This window comes from Coenobita brevimanus, chromosome 107, assembly GCF_032717465.1.
Source record: "Coenobita brevimanus isolate Jiangsu-jjx chromosome 107, ASM3271746v2, whole genome shotgun sequence".
NCBI classification, from domain to species: domain Eukaryota; kingdom Metazoa; phylum Arthropoda; class Malacostraca; order Decapoda; family Coenobitidae; genus Coenobita; species Coenobita brevimanus.
Window position 1 is genome coordinate 9,567,574 of NC_137060.1, and position 20,947 is coordinate 9,588,520.

Consider the following 20,947-nt stretch of genomic DNA (forward strand, 5'->3'; position numbering starts at 1 on the left):
TATTCCTTCTAATCAACAACATAATGACTTTGACACAAGAGGTAAGAATATCTTGGATCACTTTTGCTGCAAAGGAAAACTAAGGTGTCTAAAAAAAAGCTCCATTAGGACTATTGGACCAAGATATGTCTCTGTCAAAATCCATTTATATGCAAAAGCTAAAAACTTCCAAACCTGCAGTGAAACCTCTCCAGTCATGGAGTGCGGATGCATGTGAAACTCGTAGAGGATATTAAGATCGGACTGAGTGGAGTGTGCTGTATGATGTAAATGCTAATATTGATCACAATGTTGATGTCCTAAATCCATACATTTCTTTCGGTGTTGATACTGTGGTACCAACTAAAACAGTGAAATGCTACCCAAATAACAAACCCTGGGTCACAAATGAACTCAAACAGTTGTTATATGAAGAGAAACGTTTAGCTTTAGGCAACCAGAGAGGGAGGAGAAAAGAAGGAAGCCATGCCTAAATAGAGGCCTTCCAGCTCTCTCGCAGCAAGCCAGTTCCAGCAGGAGGGTACGGAGTGCTGGAGATCTGGGGCCCCATGCACTCGGTCTCCCACCTCCTGTCAGGAGGCATGCGCCCAACGATGCTCCCCCCTCCACTCCACCTCGCCACCAGGGTAGGCGGAACCAGGAAAGTGCAGCAGAGGAGGAGGCTCGATAGAAATGTCTGAAGCCTCCCACCACCACCACCACGAGGATCAGGACCAAGACCAGGACCAAGACCAGGACCAGGACCAGGACCAACGGTGACAGCAGCAGTATCAGAACAAAGCAGTGCTGGGACAGCCAAAGGCAAGGCCCCTGTCTAAATTCCAGGTGCCAAAAGACAGTGCATTCAGCACTGCTTACCATGTAGTGGCAGCACTGGAGGCAGAGCTGCCAGGCCCGAAGATGTCCATCAGGCCCAACACTAGAAACATCACAAACAACGTCCCTCAAGGATATGTTTTGTCCCCTACACTCTTTAATCTATATGTGCACAACATATCCACACCCCACACACCACAAATACACATAGCTTACAGCCACACACATCATCCAACCTTACCTCAACACACTACATGAATGATTCACCACAAACAGACTCACAAAAGCCCCAGTCAAATCTACAATGATCCTTCTTACAATCTGGATAGGAGAACATAGTCACATTCTGCACCTCAACATAAAAAATACTCCCCTACCACACACACACACACACACACACACACACACACACACACACACACACACACACACACACACACACACACACACACACACAGAATCCTTGGTGTAACATACAATACATCAGTGTCATTTAAACAACGCATTACAAACATTAAAAATAAATTAACACCAAGACTCAATGCCCTAAGGTCAATTGCCCATATAACATTCAGACAAAACAAAGAAACCACACCATAGTATACAAACAATATATACATTCAGTGATGAACTCTGCAACCCCTGCTTGGGCTTCTAATCTCACTAAAAATACACTACAACACCCTACAGACCATACTGAACAAGGCACTAAAAAAAATCCCAGGATGCACATCTACTACACCTACAGACCACCTACACCAAGAAACCAAAGTCCTCAAAGTTAAGGATCATCTAGACATGAGAGGCACACAAATCCTTGCCACAGCCTCCACAAACCCACACCATCCACTACACTACATGGCAGCACATCCACGCACACCAAGGAATATCAAAACAACACCCAGTGCATCATATCATATACAAATACTGTCATCCAGAAGCATATCCATGCTCAAATCACTCGCCACTCCACTCAGTCACTCAAAGACAACATGCGGCTGCATGCACGACCTCCTGATATCCACCCTTCTGAATCCTACCTCCCTTGTGAGGACAGGGTCCACCTGGTCAGACTGAGATATGGGCATCATCCAGCCCTCTTGAGTTATCAGAGGAGGCTGGATGACTGTCGCTGATGCCAGTCCAGGATGCACCAGAGCACCCCATACTATTAAGCACATTATGGAAGATTGCACTGCACACAATCACCTGTGCCAACAGCACAGTAAACACTCCTTGAGAGCTCTGTGGGAAAGCCCAGTCTCGGCTGTGCCTTCCTTAGGGACTCGAGGCTTGTCGGCCAGACTGCCTTGGGAACAACTACTACCACTACTACTTCCTAAAGGGGGACACTTTCCTCACCCAGCTGGACTGGGAGTCCAACAGGCATCTGGAGAGTGTCACCAGTATGGCAGGGAAGCCTATTCTCCCGGAGAAATTAGATCCAGCGGAGAAGAGGGTGAAGGCAATAGTAATGAGGTACCCCATCGATTTCTCCCTTGACCCAATTCTGGCCCACCCTAATGTGGAGATGGCCAAAATATGCACCAGCCCCTGGTCAAAGAGGAAGACCCACCAGGCTTTGGTGACAATGATAGGGCCAGAAGCAGGAAACTGGACCTAGACAACTGGGGAGCATACAACCTAAGGGCATACTCCCCAGAGCCTCCTTACTGATATTGGTGTCAATAGTTTGGCCACATCAAGGACCGGTGCTCCTGTGCAGTCAAGTTTGGGGTGTGCAGTCAGGCACATGACACCACACTGTGCATACAGAAGCACAGGGCCGGAGAAAGGTCCGAGGCCAAATGCCCCAACTGCCACCAACAGCACCACACCTGGAAACTGACGTGCCCTGTGAGGCAAGACAGAGTCTGGGCAATGACTCCCAGGCCAAGGGAGGAGTAGATATGGGTGCCAGCACCTCCAGGTACTTTTGTGTGGGGTCACAGCGAAGGGTCCCCCCACAGGAAGGACGGGAAAGCTCCCCTGCCCCAAGGTCGCAGCGAGTACCTCCAACCAAGCACACTGCTCCTCTAGTGCACCAGCAGCCTCCACAGACAAAGCAGAAGCACAAGAAGAAGAAGAAGAAAGTGATGGGCAACAAGGTGGAGCCACAAGGGGCCACAGTGAAAAGAGTGGCTCAAAACACCACAGAGGCCCCACACCCGCATGACCAGCAGGCCGCTAGGGAGGCCTCACCCCCAAGCACTCACCAGGAGGCACCACAACTGAGTGGTCAGAAAGCTTCCACCAAGGCACCACAGCAAGTGGGGAGTGTGAGACAGGAGTCTTCCACCAAGCTGCCTACAGGCTGCAGCTGGCCACCACATCAGCATTCCACCACAGCGGTGCAGATCGTGCTAACAGCACGGGATCTGCACGAGGCCTTGGCATCCCTTGTCAGGACCATCACAGAGATGCGGTGCCTCTCACCAGATCAGGTACAAGCCACGCAGATGGCGGTGAGCATGGTCATCTCCACACTGGTTGACAAGTCTCAAAACAAGGGACTGCACAGGAAGAGCAGCCAGAAACCCCAAGCATCAGTCACTCGTGAGTAAACAGCAACAGCAGCACGAGCAGCATGGAGCTGATAATCAACGAAAGTTGTTAATGGCTTCCAGCCGTTCTCAAATGAAGATGCTGCAGCAGAATGTCCTGGGGATGAGGGCCAAGAAGCACCTCCTCCTGTCAGCTGCAGTGACCACGGAGGTGGACATGAAAGAACAGTAAACTTACTATGCGTAAAATATTTATACGGCAATACAGAAACGTGGCATAAATATTTTAGTGTTGCTTAAAAAAAAGTAGTCACTTTTATTGGCTGTTACCGTATTTCTGGGGTAGGTATTAATGTCACAATTATGATTATAAGACAATGTGCAGGAATATAAGTAAAAATATGTCAATTTCTTAGTAAAAAAAAAATAGTACATTAAACCCTCGTGAACGGCAACACACACCCAGTCCCACCTGGCCAGAGCTTCCACTATCCTATATAGGCCTGTTTGGGGACACGTCTTAAAAAAAGACGTGCCAAGACTTTTACCTCCTGGATGGTGTGGAAATAAAGTCAAATTTACAATATGTACATTATAACGTAAAAGAAAATAACCAAAATGTATCCTAAAATACCACAGACGAGAGAGAGAGAGAGAGAGAGAGAGAGAGAGAGAGGGGGGGGGGAGGAGGAAGGCAGACCAGGGTCAGTGTTGAGTGCAGCTGAGTGAGAGATGGAGGAAGGGAGGGAACGAAGGAGGGAGAGAGTGATTGAATGAAAACAAATCATGTCGCCACAATAGTGAGGTCATCTGTCGCCATATGTAAAACAATAATATTTTTAAATATAATTAGATATAATAAAAACAAAATAAAGAAATGAAAGCACAAGTTTATGTCACTCATAAAAGAAACAAAATTCCCAAGGATGACGCACATCTCCCCCCAGGAGAGAGAGAGAGAGAGAGAGAGAGAGAGAGAGAGAGAGAGAGAGAAGGCAGGCCAGGGGCAGTGTTGAGTGCATTGTCAAGCTCAGGGAAAGATGAAGGGAGGGAAGGAAGGAGGGCGAGAATGATTCAATGAAAAATCAAGGCACCGCGACACCGAGGTCGTCTGGCGCCATATGTAAAACAATAATATAATACAAAACAAAATAAAGAAATGAAAGCACAAGTTTATAAGACACATAAAAGAAACAAAATTCCCTAGGGTGACGCACATCTCCCCCCAGGAGAGAGAGAGAGAGAGAGAGAGAGAGAGAGAGGATCGCGGGTATGGAAAACATGGCAACACTGTACAGAGGTTCGTGCCCCACCCAAACCGCCAGTTAAGAATGATACCACCATAGTACTGATTATCAGATTTTTTTTTTTTTTTTTTTTTTCCCACCCTTTATTTTGTCATATGCTTCTCTGGCCTTTGCCTGAAACTCAATGGAAGGGGCAGCAACTACTTTACTAGGTACCTTCCTCAATTCGTCTGCCACTCTAATGGCAAACCAATTGCTACCTACTTCCTTACTAAAACGGAATTTATCTAATTTGAAATCATTAAATCTAGTTCTATCCTATATACTTACTTTAAATAAGTTGCTAGTATCTCCCTTATTTAATACCTTCATCCTCTTAAACATCTCAATTAACTTCCCCCTTGCTCTACACCTCTCGAATAAGAGCAAATTTAGCCTTTTTTGTCTGCCTTCATTAAAGTGAGAAAAAAGTCGCAAGATTGGAAGAGGTTAATACGCAGGGTAGTAGCAAGAGTAAAATCTAAACAGACATCGTCGAATCAAACTGACACCCTCCCGAGGTAGTGCCAATATAGCCGGGCAAATGTGCTGACTGGTTATACAAATAAAAGAACATAGACCATAGGAAGAGATAATTACTGCAGCAGGTCAGCTGGCTCATGCTAGGCAGCTCCTACAAGAGTGACTAGACTGCTAGAATATGACAAGAGTAGTAGAGAAGAAGGCTCTCCCCATCCACCAAACCATGCAGCTGAAACCGGGTGTGACGACTCTGTGGTCATTTATCGAATCGTCACCGAATCAGCACCAACTCAGCACGGAATCCGTGTTGACTTTCACTTGTGAGATGAAATCTTTCTAGGTGCGCTCTCATTTTATTTGCTACATCTGTCTCTAGCATTTTACCAACTATCGATTTTCAACTTAATGGACCGTAATTCGACGCTATTGATTTATCATACTTTTTAAAAACGGGTATTACGTTCGCTGGCTTCCACGCCTCTGGAACTTCTCTTGAACTTAAAAGAATTATTAAATTACGCTGTAATTGGCTGACATAATTTCTCCTTGTTTCCTCTATGAATATTGCATATATATCATCCGGACATGGTAATATCTGTGGCTTTCAAATATTAATTTCTTTCAGGGCTTTGTCCTTACTAATGGTTATTTTCCTAAGAATATTGACCATATTACCATCGCGAATAACTGTTGCTTGAGGGATCAGGTGTAGATATTCCTTGGTAAAGATTGATATGATATATTTAGGATACAGCACAATTCTTTATCTTCACTGGTAATGTTACGCGATTCTGTTTTAAAAGGTCCTATCCTATCTTTATTTCCTGTAGGAAACATCTAATAAAATCCCTTGGGGATTTCTTTCGATTCTCGAGCAATCTGCTTCGTAACCTTGCTTTGTTTTCCGTAGTTCCCTCTTTATTTCTCCATTCAAAATTGCCTACCGGTTACGAATGTGTTCATATTCTTTTTTTTTTTTTTTCTATATAGACAAATTTGAGAGGAGCGAAAGAGTGCTTTTGATTGGAGACATGAATGGCAAAGTTGGGAATGTACGAGTGGATGGAGTGGTTGGTCAGTGGGGTGTGCCAGCTGAAGTAGATGGGAATGGTAGTGCTTCGGTGGACATTTGTGCTGGTAAGGGGTTGGCAATAGCCAACACCTACTTTCGGCATAAGATGATCCACCGGTATACATGGAGAGAAATGAGGAGGATGGATGGTGAACTTGTTGAACGAAAGGCAATGATAGACTACGTGTGTGTGGGAGCGAATGAGAAGACAAGTGTTGGATGCAAGAGTGTGGAGAGGGTGGGGGAATGGAGTCTCGGACCATTACTTAGTGATGGCCAAGGTAAAACTGCAAAGAAAATGGTTGAAAAGACGAAGGGGAAGACAGGAAGAAACAGCTCCTGTGAGAAAAGTGGAGAATTTGCAAGATAGTGAGAAAATGGCAGAGTACAAGAGCATAGTGGAAGAAAGATTGGGAAGGTATGAGCTAGAGCAGATGGAAGGGGTGGAAGACGTATGTAAGATGTTCACGGAAGAGATAGGTGCAGCGTGTGAGGTGGTTTGTGGAGTGAGGAGGAGATGCAGGGGTGTGCAAGGGACAGCATGGTGGAATGATGAGGCGAAACGAGCTGTGGAACAAAAGAAGAAGGAATATAGTGAATGGTTAGCGAGTAAAGGTAGGGGAGAAGATGAGAGAGAGAAGAGAGAGGTATATGTGAGCAGGAGAAGGGAGGTGAAGAGACTGGTGAAGGAGAGTAAGAAGAATGTGGATGAAGAGTTTGGGAGGAATCTGAGTAAAAATGGAGGGAGAGTAAGAAATTGTTTTGGAAGGAGGTAAAGAAAGTAAGGCAGTGTGAAAGGGGAAATAGTAGGGGAGTGAAAGATAGGAGTAATAGACTGTTGCTGGAGAAGAGAGAGAAAATGAGGAGATGGAAGGAGCACTTTGAGGATTTGTTGAATGTAGAGAGTGAGAGCAGTGTGAGTATAAGTGGTTGGGGAATGGCTGGGAGAAGAAGAGATGAGTGGAGGGAGGAAGAGATCAGTAGGGCGGAAGTAGTGGAAGCAACAAAGAAGATCAAGATGTGAAAGAACCCAGGAATTGATGGAGTGTGTGGTGAAATGCTGAGCTATGGGGGTGAGATTGTTGTGGAGTGGATATGGAAGTTGTGTAGATTGGCTTGGGAAGAGGGAAGGGTTCCAGAGGACTGGAAATCAGGTATAATTGTTCCTATATACAAAGGATAAGGGGAGAGAGAAGTATGTGGTAACCATAGGGGTACTTGCCTTCTTAGTGTGACTGGAAAAATATATGGTAGAATACTCATTGATAGGGTTAGGCATATTACAGAGAAGCTAGTTGGAGAAGAACAAGGGGGATATAGGAAGGGAAAAGGGTGTGTAGATCAGATATTTGTTCTAAGATGTTTAGTGGAGAAGTATCTAGAGAAGGGAAAGAAAGTCTATGCTGCCTTCATGGACTTGGAGAAAGTTTATGACAGAATAGATAGGCAAGGTATGTGGAAGATATTAAGAATATATGGAGTGGAGGGGAAATTGTTGAGTGCTGTGAGGAGTATGTACGAAGGAGCTGGGGCTACGGTGCGAGTGGATGGTTAGCTGAGTGAGTTCTTTGATCTCAGTGTGGGACTGAAACAGGGTTGTGCGATGTCTCCATGGCTGTTTAATATATACATGGATAGGGTTGTAAAGGAGGTGCAAGGTAGGGCACTGGATGTAGGGGTGGCTCTAATGAATGAGGGTGAGATTTGGAAGATTCCGGTGTTGCTGTTTGCCGATGATACAGTATTGTTGAATGAAGATGAATGGGAGTTGCAAGGTTTGGTGAATAAGTTTGGGACAGTGTGTAGGAAGAGGAATCTGAAAGTTAATGTAAACGAAAGTAAAGTTATGGTGTTTGAGAGGAATGAAGTCACAGAATGTACAGTGAGGTTGGATGGTGAGGATATGGAGAATGTGAGTGCATTCAAGTACTTGGGTAGTGTGATGAGTAAGGATGGAACTTTGGGGGATGAAGTGCGTGAAAGGGTACAGCTGGGAAGGAAGGTTGTTGGTTCACTGAAAGCAGTGATGAGAAATAGGGAGGTGAGTATGGAAGTTATGAAGTCACTGCATGATAGTGTAGTGATCCTTACCCTGACGTATGGAAGCGAGGCGTGGACCTTGCAAGAGGGGAACAAGTCAAGAGTGAGAGCAGTGGAAATGAGTTAGTTGAGAGGAGCATGTGGAGTGACATGGAGGGACAGGTTGACGAATGAAGAAGTGAAGGAACGTTGTGGGGTGGATGTGGTTGAGAAGATTAGGAGAAATACACTGAGGTGGTTTGGACATGTGGAGAGAATGGAGAATGGAAGACTGACTAAGAGAGTGTATGTAGGTGAGGTGGAGGGATTGAGAGGGAGGGGTAGACCGAGGATGAGGTGGAGGGATGGAATTGAGAGGTATATGAGGGAGGGGGGGGGTGAGTTGGGGGAAGGGTAGTCAAATGTTGGGTGACAGAGGGACTTGGAGACGTTTTGTCTGCAGCCACCCTTTGCGGGATTAGGGCGTTTGGCTATAGATAGATAGATAGACTTTTCCTTGGTCTATGAGAGATTTTTATCTGTTCTTTAACCATCTCGGCTCTGAATTATTTGTTCTAAACGCTTTGGAACGGATATATCTACCTGGCTTTTGTTTATTATATTAACTAGGTTTTCATATTTCTCACCGACTGAACGGCCACATGCTGCTTGCCCTGAATTAATCTCTGTGACTTAAGCTACACTCCCACCTAATTCCTTTCCCTTACATAATATGACCTGAGCTTTCCAAATGATCGTAGTGACCTGACGTAAACTCCCACCTACTCGTAAATTCTGTCCCTTGCCTATGACATAAGCTTCTCCAGAGGCCCCGCTCCTCCAAAAGTAACCAGTATCCAAATGGATTTCCGTTCTTAGACAAAATTTTCATCCATCAAAGTCCCTTCGACTAAAATTTGGGACACTCGATCGGTTTTCATTACAACGGCCATTCCCACGAAATTTGAACTTAACTTCTTCATGGTCACTTTTCCAAATCATCACCCAACTTCTGTATCACTAATAATGTTTTTTATATTACATAGCCAAGGTATCTGCATACCTAGGCTGCTTCCCTCCCAAAAAAAGGGGAAGGGGGGTACCCGAGACAGGAAGACACACTCCCAATATACTCATCCCCCCCACACAAATATTTACTAGTATCTAAGCCACAGGTCCAACTCTCTAATGCAAGAGTTAACCGTTACTCCCAGTCTTTCATTCATGCAACAGGTCAGCTCTGGAACTGTCTCCCTCTGTCTGTATTTCCTCCTGCCTATGATCTCCAGTCTTTCAAACGCAGTGTGTCCAGGCATCTCAAAATGATCGGATCTTGAATTTGGCTCTCTATTGTATTTTGTTTTTCTCTTGGAGGGAACTGTTACTGCGGGCTCATGGCCTTTGGTTCCTTCTTCCTCGCATAAAAAAAAAAAAAAAAAAAAAAAAAGGTGGTGAAGGGACAGATTCTCTCCCCACCACACCGCACGAGGGTCAAATGCTCAGTGCCACATCATAATCGACTTATCCCCTTCCCCGCGTCCGGCCCGACCAGCTGAGCAGACCAGATGCAAGAGAACATCCATGGGATATAAATGCCCCGCATTGGGTTACGGCTGTCTCGCGGTCAAAATGATCAAGGTCACCTAATTTTGGCATAATTAAAGTGCTCTTACCACAATGCATCTATGTATGCAGTCCTACGAAAGCATCCTTTATAGTTTAATTTTGGCATAATTAAAGTGCTCTTACCACAATGCATCTATGTATGCAGTCCTACGAAAGCATCCTTTATAGTTTTCAAGAAAATGAGTTAAATGCAAAATCATGAAATGTGAGATCAAAAGCATATGGAGGGTTAATGTCATCAAAGTTTGACATGGTTAAAATGCTCTCACCAATATGTATCTGTGCATGAATTTTAATGAAGGTATCTTCAACAGTTTCCTCGGAAATGAGCTAAAAGCAAAAAGTGACGCACGGACAGAAGGATGGACATGACCGACACTATATTCCCCGGCCATATACGTGGCGGGGTATAATAAACGGTGAAACATTCCACTAGCAACAGGACTTGGATTTTCAGAACAAGAAACAATATGAACAATATGAACATGATCTTATGCGAATGTTCCTTCGTCCATGTACAAATCTGAGTTACGAGACGAGGTAGTTAATCTTTTGGTAAATGTGGCTAGTGGGTGGTATTGCAGTAGAACCACCTGTCTGCAACACTTCAGACCTCAGCATGACAGTACTGTCTATATGATACCATTATTAAGAAGCAGGAGGAGAATAATGCATTAGCTCTACCCACATCAATGATTGCCTAAATTAACATCCAAAAATAAAAAACAAAACCATTCAATCATAAACTTAGTAACCCTACCGACTCTTGTCACGTCCCTAGGCAAACTCGCCATTACTGCAGACATCCACGTGCACATAACTTATTATGGAAAAGGAAGAGGAAGTATTCATGTTTGTTCTTTTATTTTTTAGAATTTCTTTTTCTTTATACTTCGGCAATTAATGTTAACCTGATTTTCACTTTAGTAGAGTAAGGTTGTTTTTACTAAGCAATTACTTATTGCTTTGAGAAGTCAAGATTCCACAGATTACCTTACTTTATTAAATACCTAATACACACTCAAAATATGCATTCAGTGAAGGAAGTTGATGTTAAAATTTACGACGTGTTGACTTACACTCCATTAGGAAAAAGTTGCGATAACATTCAATTTATGTCATTTACGTTATCGTAAGTTGCTTAAAGATGACTACAAACTGATCTCGCGTTACTAAATAGGCATTAACAGACATAATTTATTCAGGTCTGGAGAGACTTTTCGACCTTGATGAGATAGACCAAGGTCTAAAGATACAACAGGTAAAACCGTGGCCGGACGAAAATACGTCCATCTTCGAGCATGACGTCATATTGGCAGCAGTGGTGCTCGCTCGCTCAGTTCTCTTAAGGTTACCCTACTGTTCACAAATATACAATACCTACTAACTGTGCAGTATTCAGGTGGCATGAAGACTAAGAAGAAGGCTAAGGGACAGTCACCAGGTGATGAGTGCAGGTATGTCATGTAGAAAGACATTACATATCTGCAGTCGATGGTGTTCTCTTGGTCGAGGCTTTTTGAACATTAGTGTAGATCTAGTTATTTGTCTCTTAGGATTTAGTATAGGTTAGTGATTTGTCTGTTAGGTGGTTAGTTTTAGGGTCTTTAGATTAGGTATTTTTGATTATAAGTAATATAAGGTTAAAAATATAAAAAATAAATAAAAATAATAAAAATAAAACTACAAAATATAATAAAGTAAAAATTATTATATATATATATATATATATATATATATATATATATATATATATATATATATATATGTACGTGTGCATGAAAGTGTGTATGTTCATATGCATGGATGTGTGTGTATATATATATATATATATATATATATATATATATATATATATATATATATATTTGACTTAATAACCAGAGGATCCGGCCTCAATGGTTGATAGGCAAAAAAAAAAAAAAAACTAAGGGAGTCAGCTTCTTTAGATTCCCAAGAAATGAAGAAGTTCTTCAAAATTGGATATTTTTATGTAAAAGAAAAGACCTCTTTAACCCAGACATAGCACGAGCATGCAGTCGTCATTTTGAGCAGAGTGCATTTAAGAGGTTACTCATATAATAATGAACTGCTGAACATACCAATACCCTCAAATCAAAGAAGACTAGAGGATGAGGCACTTCCAACACTGAATTTACCAAATTCTAAAGGTAAGAATGTCACTCACAACTAAAAAAAAAAAAGAAAAAGAAAAAAAAAGAAAGAAAGGAACACGAAGGGAGATATATTGTCAACAGTTACCCATGAAAATATCAAATAGGCAGAAATATTCACATTTTCCATACAGTTTCTCTTCCGTAAAAGTTGGTCTATCTTTCTATCTTTCTGTTTATATTCCTCTGTCTATGTTATATACAAATTTTATATTGCATGAAGTTCCAAGAAACACCTCAGTAACATCATTTTCTCTCTCTCTCTCTCTCTCTCTCTCTCTCTCTCTCTCTCTCTCTCTCTCATTATATATTGACATGTATATAATATCGTGTAGATATATATGTGGATATGCAATATAAAAAAATCATATATACAAAGGTGGCTAATAAATATTCACTATATTTCTCTTGCAATAACTATCCCATACAAGCCTTTCTATCAATCTGTCTATCTATCTAATATGTACTGATTTTATATTGCATATCAGTAATGAGAGAGAGAGAGAGAGAACTGGCCTAGGTATATGAGTGTCAAAGAATCAGGTCAGACGGAACACCTCACTTCTTCTCTCATATATATATATATATATATATATATATATATATATATATATATATATATATATATATATATATATACCTAGGCTGCTTCCCCCAAAGAAAGGGAAGTAACCGAGACAGGATGACACACTCCCAATTTACTCATCCACTCAAACACATTCATTAGCATCTTAGCCCCAGGGGGAGAAGGGACAGATCCTAACCGCACCACACCGCACGAGGGTCACCTGTGCAGTGCAATCAGTGACATCTGCGGCAGGGCCCAACAGCAGAGCTGGTTTACCCCTGCCACATCATGATGGACCCATCCTCTTACCTGCACCTGACCTGATCAGCTGATCAGACCAAATGCGGGAGAATATCCCCTCAGGGCTGCATCATCATTTATTCACAATTTCTCTCCACTCATTTCTATCACGCACACCCACTCTTCCTTGCTCAACAGACATCCCTCTCGCACCCAATGCTGTCTTCACACTGTCCATCCATCTTATTCATGGTCTTCCTCTCAGCCTTACACCTCTCACATCAGATCTAGTTATCTTTTTCTCCAATTGCTCATTATCCATTCTCTCCATATGCCCAAACCATCTCAACACCCTCTGCTCAACTCTACCAGCCATTTCACTAACAACTCCAGTTCTCCTTCGCACTTCATCACTTCTCACTCGATCCATACGCGTCACGCCACACATACTCCTCAGACACCCCATCTCCATTACATTCAAACTTTTCCTCTCTGCTACACCCATATTCCACGTTTCAACCCCATATAACACAGTCGGTACCACAACACCCTCATACAGCCTGCTCTTTACATCCATTCTAAGTGAACGACATCTAAACACTTTTTTCATTCCTCCCAGCACTTTTCCTACTTCATTTATTCTAAACTTCACTTCTGCATCTATTCTTCCATCCACAACAACATGTGACCCTAAATACTTAAAACACTCTACCCCTTCAAGCAACTCACCATTCAAAACTATGTTCATCCTTCTACCATCTACCAAACTCGTGCACTTCATCTTTTTACTCTTATTCTCATTTACTTTCAATTTCCTCCTTCCACACACCCTTCCAAACTCCTCTACCAACTGCCTTAGTCTCTTTTCTGAATCAGCCACCAGTGCAGTATCAATCCGCAAACAGCAGCTGCTTCAGATTCCACTCTCTACCAACAACATTGATCAGACTCACGTCCACCTAACACTCTTGCATTCACCTCCCTTACAACACCATCCATATAAATATTAAACAACCATGGCGACATTACACATCCATGCCGCAGCCCCACTCTCACGGAAAACCAGTCGCACACAGTATTTCCCACTCTTACAAACGCTCTACTATTTACATAAAAACTTTCCACTCCTTTTAGGAACCTACCATCAAGTCTAACAATCTTAAAACAGTCCACAAAGCCTCGCTATCAATTCTATCATACTCTCTAAATCCATGAATGCCCAAAACACATCCTTCCCTTTCGCTAAATACTTTTCACACACCTGTCTCACAGCAAACACCTGATCTGTGCATATCCTCCCTCTCCTAAAGCCACACTGCTCATCACAAATCACTTCCTCTTTACCCTGTCTACCTCTCTTAAATAACGCTCTACCATACACCTTATTTACAACCCTCAACAGACTTATACCCCTAAAGCAAGTACACTCACACCTATCACCCTTATATAAATATATATATATATATATATATATATATATATATATATATATATATATATATATATATATATATATATATATATATATATATATATAAATGCAGTATATCAGATAAAAATAGATAGATACATAGGCTGTATCGAAAACTTATTGCAAGAAGTATACACATTTTTATACTATATTTCGAAATATTGGTACATAATAATATACACACAAATATATATATATATATATATATCTCTCTATATATATATACATATATAAATATATCTATATACAAATATATAATATTTTGAGAGAGAGAGAGAGAGAGAGAGAGAGACTGAATAGGCCTTCATCTTTCCCTCAGCTTGACAATGCACTCAACACTGCCCCTGGCCTCTCTCTCTCTCTCTCTCTCTCTCTCTCTCTCTCTCTCTCTCTCCTGGGGGGAGATGTGCGTCACCCTTGGGAATTTTGTTTCTTTTATGAGTGACAAACTTGTGCTTTCATTTCTTTATTTTGTTTTTATTATATCTAATTATATTTAAAAATATTATTGTTTTACATATGGTGCCAGATGACCTCACTATTGTGGCGCCATGATTTGTTTTCATTCATTCACTCTCTCCCTCCTTCGTTCCCTCCCTTCCTCCATCTCTCACTCAGCTGCACTCCCCCCCTCTCTCTCTCCTCTCTCTCATCTGTGGTATTTTAGGATACATTTTGGTTATTTTCTTTTATGTTATAATGTACATATAGTAAATTTGACTTTATTTCCAAACCACCCAGGAGGTAAAAGTCTTGGCGCGTTTTTTTTTTTTTTTTTTTTTAAGAAGTGTCCCCAAACAGGCCTAGGATAGAGGAAGGTGGGACTGGGTGTGTGTGAGTGTTGCCGCTCACAAGGGTTTAATGTATTAATTTTTTTTTTACTAAGAAATTGACATATTTTTACTTATATTCCTGCACATTATCTTATAATCATAATTGTGACATTAATACCTACCCCAGAAATACGCTAACAGCCAATAAAAGTGACTACTTTTTTTTAAGCAACACTGTAAAATATTTATGTCACGTTTCTGTATTGCCGTATAAATATTTTATGCATAATAAGTTTACTGTTCTTTCATATATTATAATACACACGTTACCAGTATATTCTTATGTGTTTATCTTATTATGATGCCTATTACATATATCAGAACCGTTCAAATAGCGATTATGGAACACATGGCAACTCTACAGAGGTTCATGCCCCATCCAAACCGCCACTTAAGAGTGGTACCACCATAGTGTCAAATATAAAATTTTCTGAATTTTCAGGGGGAGGTTTGGACTATATTTAGAGCAGCAGTTTGATCCTTGGTCTATTGTTTGGTGTCTGGAATAAATTCTGGCATTTCAGTAGATGATGTTCTTTCTATTATTCAGAGAGTTTGTTTCCAAAACTGTGCTAAGAGCAGGTAAAGTGAGCACACGTAGTGGTGGTTGTGAGGCTTGTCTCACAACACCTCACGTCCTCTCTCTCTCTCTCTCTCTCTCTCTCTAAGAAAATATACTACATGTTGATGCATCCATTAATATCTGTTGCAATTTATTTGATCCTCAGAAAATCACACTCTTATCATAGCTGCACTATCTTTCCCGGTGACTATCACTGTGGTTACGGCACTTTCATTTCGACATAGCCTATACAACTTGCTGTCAGACATCTGGAGCCAAACCTCTGAAGCATAGGAGGCCAGCACGATGCAATAAAAAAAAAAGTAAATATATATGTATGTTCTGACCAGGTACTGCATTGGCGGACATAAGGGGTGCTGTGGTTGAACCAGTGTCGCATACTATAAAGTATGCTTGCACCCAGTCGGCTTGCGTGCGCCGATTACACTTGGTTCACAGACTACACACACATCCAAAGCCACTCCAAAACAACAATTACACTTACATGCACTTCACACCCTGCATACAATCTCTACCAGACAGCCTAAGCCACTTGGTAGAGAAGACATAGACTGTATCGTCCCCACTTCGGTCGGGATAGGCCAGTCCTTCAGTGGACACTCAAATGGCTGATTATAATTATTATATATATATATATATATATATATATATATATATATATATATATATATATATATATATATATATATATATATATATATATATATATATTGTTACGGAACAGAGAAAGATAATGTACACTTTAAGTGAGAATACTAAAAATCACTACTGTTCCGTAAAGTTCCAGGTTCAAAACAAAAGAGTTAGGTAAAATTACAAGTTAAAGTTTAATGCTCAGACTAACAACAAAACATTCAGGACTCATAAGGATAATGTAATGGCAAAAAACAGGTTAAATATATGGTTAACTGCAATAGCCTCTATTAACATGAAATTAGCAAGAGTAAATTTACCTAAGTCAGCCCTGATAAAATGAAAATACATTGGGTAATGCTCAGTTAATGCAAGATAAATTATTACAGATACAAAATAATATTAAAACTGGCTGACAAAATGAATCCTACATAAATTACAAAAAAACCTCACTAGGCCTACGAATCAACACCTAATGCTATACAGTACAAGGAAAAAATGCAATAACAGTTATACTCAAATTACACAGCTGCTAGATGGTTGGAGACTTTCGGAGCACTCGCAATAATAATAACGGTACAGGGGAGGACAGAGATGTGAACAAAATGAGGAGTAGATCTAAGTGGCAATGATGCAGAGACTGAGCTCATTATATAGGGGCCAGCAGAGCTTGATACAACTTGTAAGAAGGACGCGCAAATGAAGCCATAGGGGACAAAGAGCTGACAATCCCACTCTGAACAACAGAAAGAACGACTTACTCTACTATAACGGTAGAAGAGGGGGACTGAGGCAGAACACGCTCGTGATCAAACATGCAGCATACTGTGCGTTAAAATTACACAAAGGATGATGAAATCATAGGCTATGTAACAATATATATATATTTATATATATATATATATATATATATATATATATATATATATATATATATATATATATATATATATATATATATATATATATATATATGTATATATATTTGTAATAGTGCAACTATTTTCCTATGTTTTTTACAAGAAAATGCTTTAAATATCAGATAATAATTTCATACATTTTATTACCCATTTTCTTTGCCGTTAGGAAATTAAACGTTTTACAGTTATCAATTGCTACACTTACCACACCTCTAGCTCACCAACACCTAGGTAAGACTCCATTTTATGACCACGACTTTGTAGTTAAGATTCGTTCATGCAATGGCAGTAGCAGTTGTCTTCGTGCAATGGCAGCTGCAGTGGACTGTGTGTGCAATGACAGCACCAGTGGTTTGGGTGGTGGCAGTGGCAGTAACTGTGGTCCGTGTCTGCAATGACCGTAGCAGTGGTCTGTTTGTGAAATGGCAGAAGCAGTGGTCTGTGTGGTGACAATAGTAATAGGAGTGGTTTGAGTGGTGACAGTGGCATTTACTGTGGTCTGGGTGGTGACAGTGGCAGCAAGTGTGGTCTGGATGGTGACAGTGGCAGTAGCAGTGGTCTGGATACCGACTTTGATAGTACCAGTGGTCTGAGTGGTGACAGGGGCAGTTAGCAGTGGTCTGGGTGGTGACAGAGGCAGTGGCAGTGGTCTGGATACTGACGATGATAGTACCAGTGGACTGAGTGGTGACAGGGACAGTAGCAGTGGTCTGGGTGGTGACAGGGACAGTGGCAGTGGTCTGCGTATTGACAGTGGCAGTAGCAGTGGTCTACATGGTGATAATGGCAATAAGAGTAGTCTGGGTGGGTCTGGGTGGTGACAGTGGCAGTAGCAGTGGTCTGGGTGGTGACAATGGCAGTTGCAGTGGTCTGGGTGGTGCTAATGGCAGTAGCAGTGGCCTGGGGCTGGATTCACACACAACCTATGATCAGCATGGTCTAAGAATTTTTTCTTTGATATAAAGAAAAGAATAAGAACCATGGCAAATTCAGCAATATCCTTTTCCTTGTTATTTCCCAGCAATAATAATAATAGTAATAATAATAATAATAATTATAATAATTATAATAATAACAACAATAATAATAATAATAATAATAATAATAATAATAATCATAATAAACGGTGATAATTTGAAACTTGTAACCAGGCTTAGATTTTTAGAACAAGAAACATGTGAATAGTGTGTTCTTATATTCCTTCGTCCATTTACAAATCTGAGTTACGAGAGGTGATATTTTAGTAAATCTGGCCAGTGGATGGTGAGCATCGTAACTGAACTGTCGGTCTGGATCGCTTATGTGGTGCGTGTGTTCACTTCAGGTTGGACTACCTATTATTTAAATATCTATCTATAAATCTATACATGAACTTACACGCTCGTCCATTGTACAATACGCTTATAGCAGCCAAAAATTATACTTTGGTGTAAATCTGTGAAAACACATAACATTTATACTGTAACCTCCTAGGTTAATTTGCTATAACTGCATGCCTCCCCGCGGTTTAAATATATTATTAATATGGACGTAGAAGCTAATGGGTGTTTCATTTTTCTTGTATTGGCTCCAGTTACCTAATATTTTGGGTTTAAATGGTGTTATCATTTTCTTAAATGTAATAGAATACGGTTGCTAGTACCCAGTAATTTATTGTTTTAGGAAGCCAATGATTCCTTAGTGATTAAGTAATCTCATTCCAAATGAATGTTTAACAAATGCACACAATGAAAGAGGCTGAAGTTAAAATTTATGAATATCTGACTTACACTCCAGTAGGACAAGACTGAGATGATACTTCAGTTTATGTATATTATTGTATCGTATGTTGCTTATAGATAACTGTTCGAACTGACAGCGTTACTACATAGGTCCTAACAGATATACTTTTTTTTAGGTTTGTAAAGAAGTTTTGACATTGATAAGAAAAACAACATTCATCCTTCCATTACTAAATATCCATCCAATGTTAAAAACTTTTGCCTCGTGGTTGTTGTTGTTGTTTAAAGTTTTCCTGCTCCTATAGTGCGGGCCGGGCCATACATTAGCCCAGTCAGTGGGGTGTAGGCTAACTTAAAAAATGGTAAGGGGGAAGACAGGGCCTGGGGATTACCCAGCACACACGCCCTCTCTTCTGGCTTTTTTTTTTTTTTTTTTTTTTTATGCGAGGAAGAAGGAACCAAAGGCCATGAGCCCGCAGTAACAGTTCCCTCCAAGAGAAAAACAAAATACAATATAGAGCCAAATTCAAGATCCGATCATTTTGAGATGCCTGGACACACTGCGTTTGAAAGACTGGAGATCATAGGCAGCAGGAAATACAGACAGAGGGAGACAGTTCCAGAGCTGACCTGTTGCATAAATGAAAGACTGGGAGTAACGGTTAACTCTTGCATTAGAGAGTTGGACAGAAAAAGGATGAGAGTTTGCTGCCAGACGGGTGCTACGCGCCCGTCGTAGAGGTGGAGGAATGCAAGCAGAGAGTTCAGAGGAGCAGTGACCATTAAAGTAGCGATAGAAAAGAGATAAAGATGCAACAGTGCGGCGAAGAGACAGAGGTTGAAGGGAGTCAGTAAGAGGAGAGTTAATGAGACGAAAAGCCTTTGCCTCCACCCTATTGAGAAGAGCTGTATGTGGGGAGCCTCCCCACACATGAGAGTTGTACTCCACACAGGGGCGGATAAAACCCCTGTATAGAGTCAACAGTTGTGCAGGGGTGAAGAAAGTGCGGAGTCGGCTTAGCACACCCAATCTCTTGGAAGCAGATTTTACAAGAGATGTAATATGATATTTCCAAGATAAGTCCCGAGTAAATGAAACCCCAAGCATGTTCAAGGATGATGCAGGATTAAGCTGAATATTATTAAACATTAGTGGGTATACCTGTGGAAGATTTTGTCGGGTTGATAGGTGTAAGAACTGAGTCTTAGATGCATTAAAGACAACCATATTATTTTTACCCCAGTCAGAGATACGAGCCAAATCAGACATTAGGTGTGCCACAGCCTCATCCCTTGTTTGTTGAAGTAACTGTTGAGATGGGCGTTGCGGGAACCGAATGGAAAGGTGAAGGGTGGAGTCGTCAGCGTATGAGTGGATAGGGTTAGATGTACAGCTTAGAAGATCATTGATGAATAAAAGGAAGAGAGTTGGTGATAGGACAGAGCCCTGAGGAACACCACTGTTGATAGATCTAGGAGAAGAACGATGGCCGTCTACAACAGCGGCTATAGAACGACCAGAAAGGAAGCTAGCGATGAAGGCACAGATAGAAGGATAGAAACCGTAGGAGGGCAGTTTGGAAATTAAAGATTTATGCCAGACTCGATCGAAAGCCTTTGAGATGTCAAGTGCAATGGCAAAGCTTTCGCCAAAGTCCCGAAAGGAGGATGACCAGGAGTCTGAAAGGTGGTGTGTGTGCCTCGTGGTGGACTGATTAAAAACATAAGAGAGGATAACTGCGGTAGATCAGTTAGCCCAAGCTAGGCAGCTCCTATAAGACTAAACTATTAGACATTGAAAAGGATAACAAAGAAGAAGGCTCTCTCCCACCCATGAAACTCTCCAGGGAAGGCCGGCAGGAAGAAGTCAGAAGGAACACCACGCAGTATATAGAGAACTGGTGTAGACGTTATATAGGAAAGTGTGAGAGGATAAAAGAGACTATAGTAGTAACACCTGAAAAAGAAAAAGAATCAATTAGTACTAATTTTCAGATT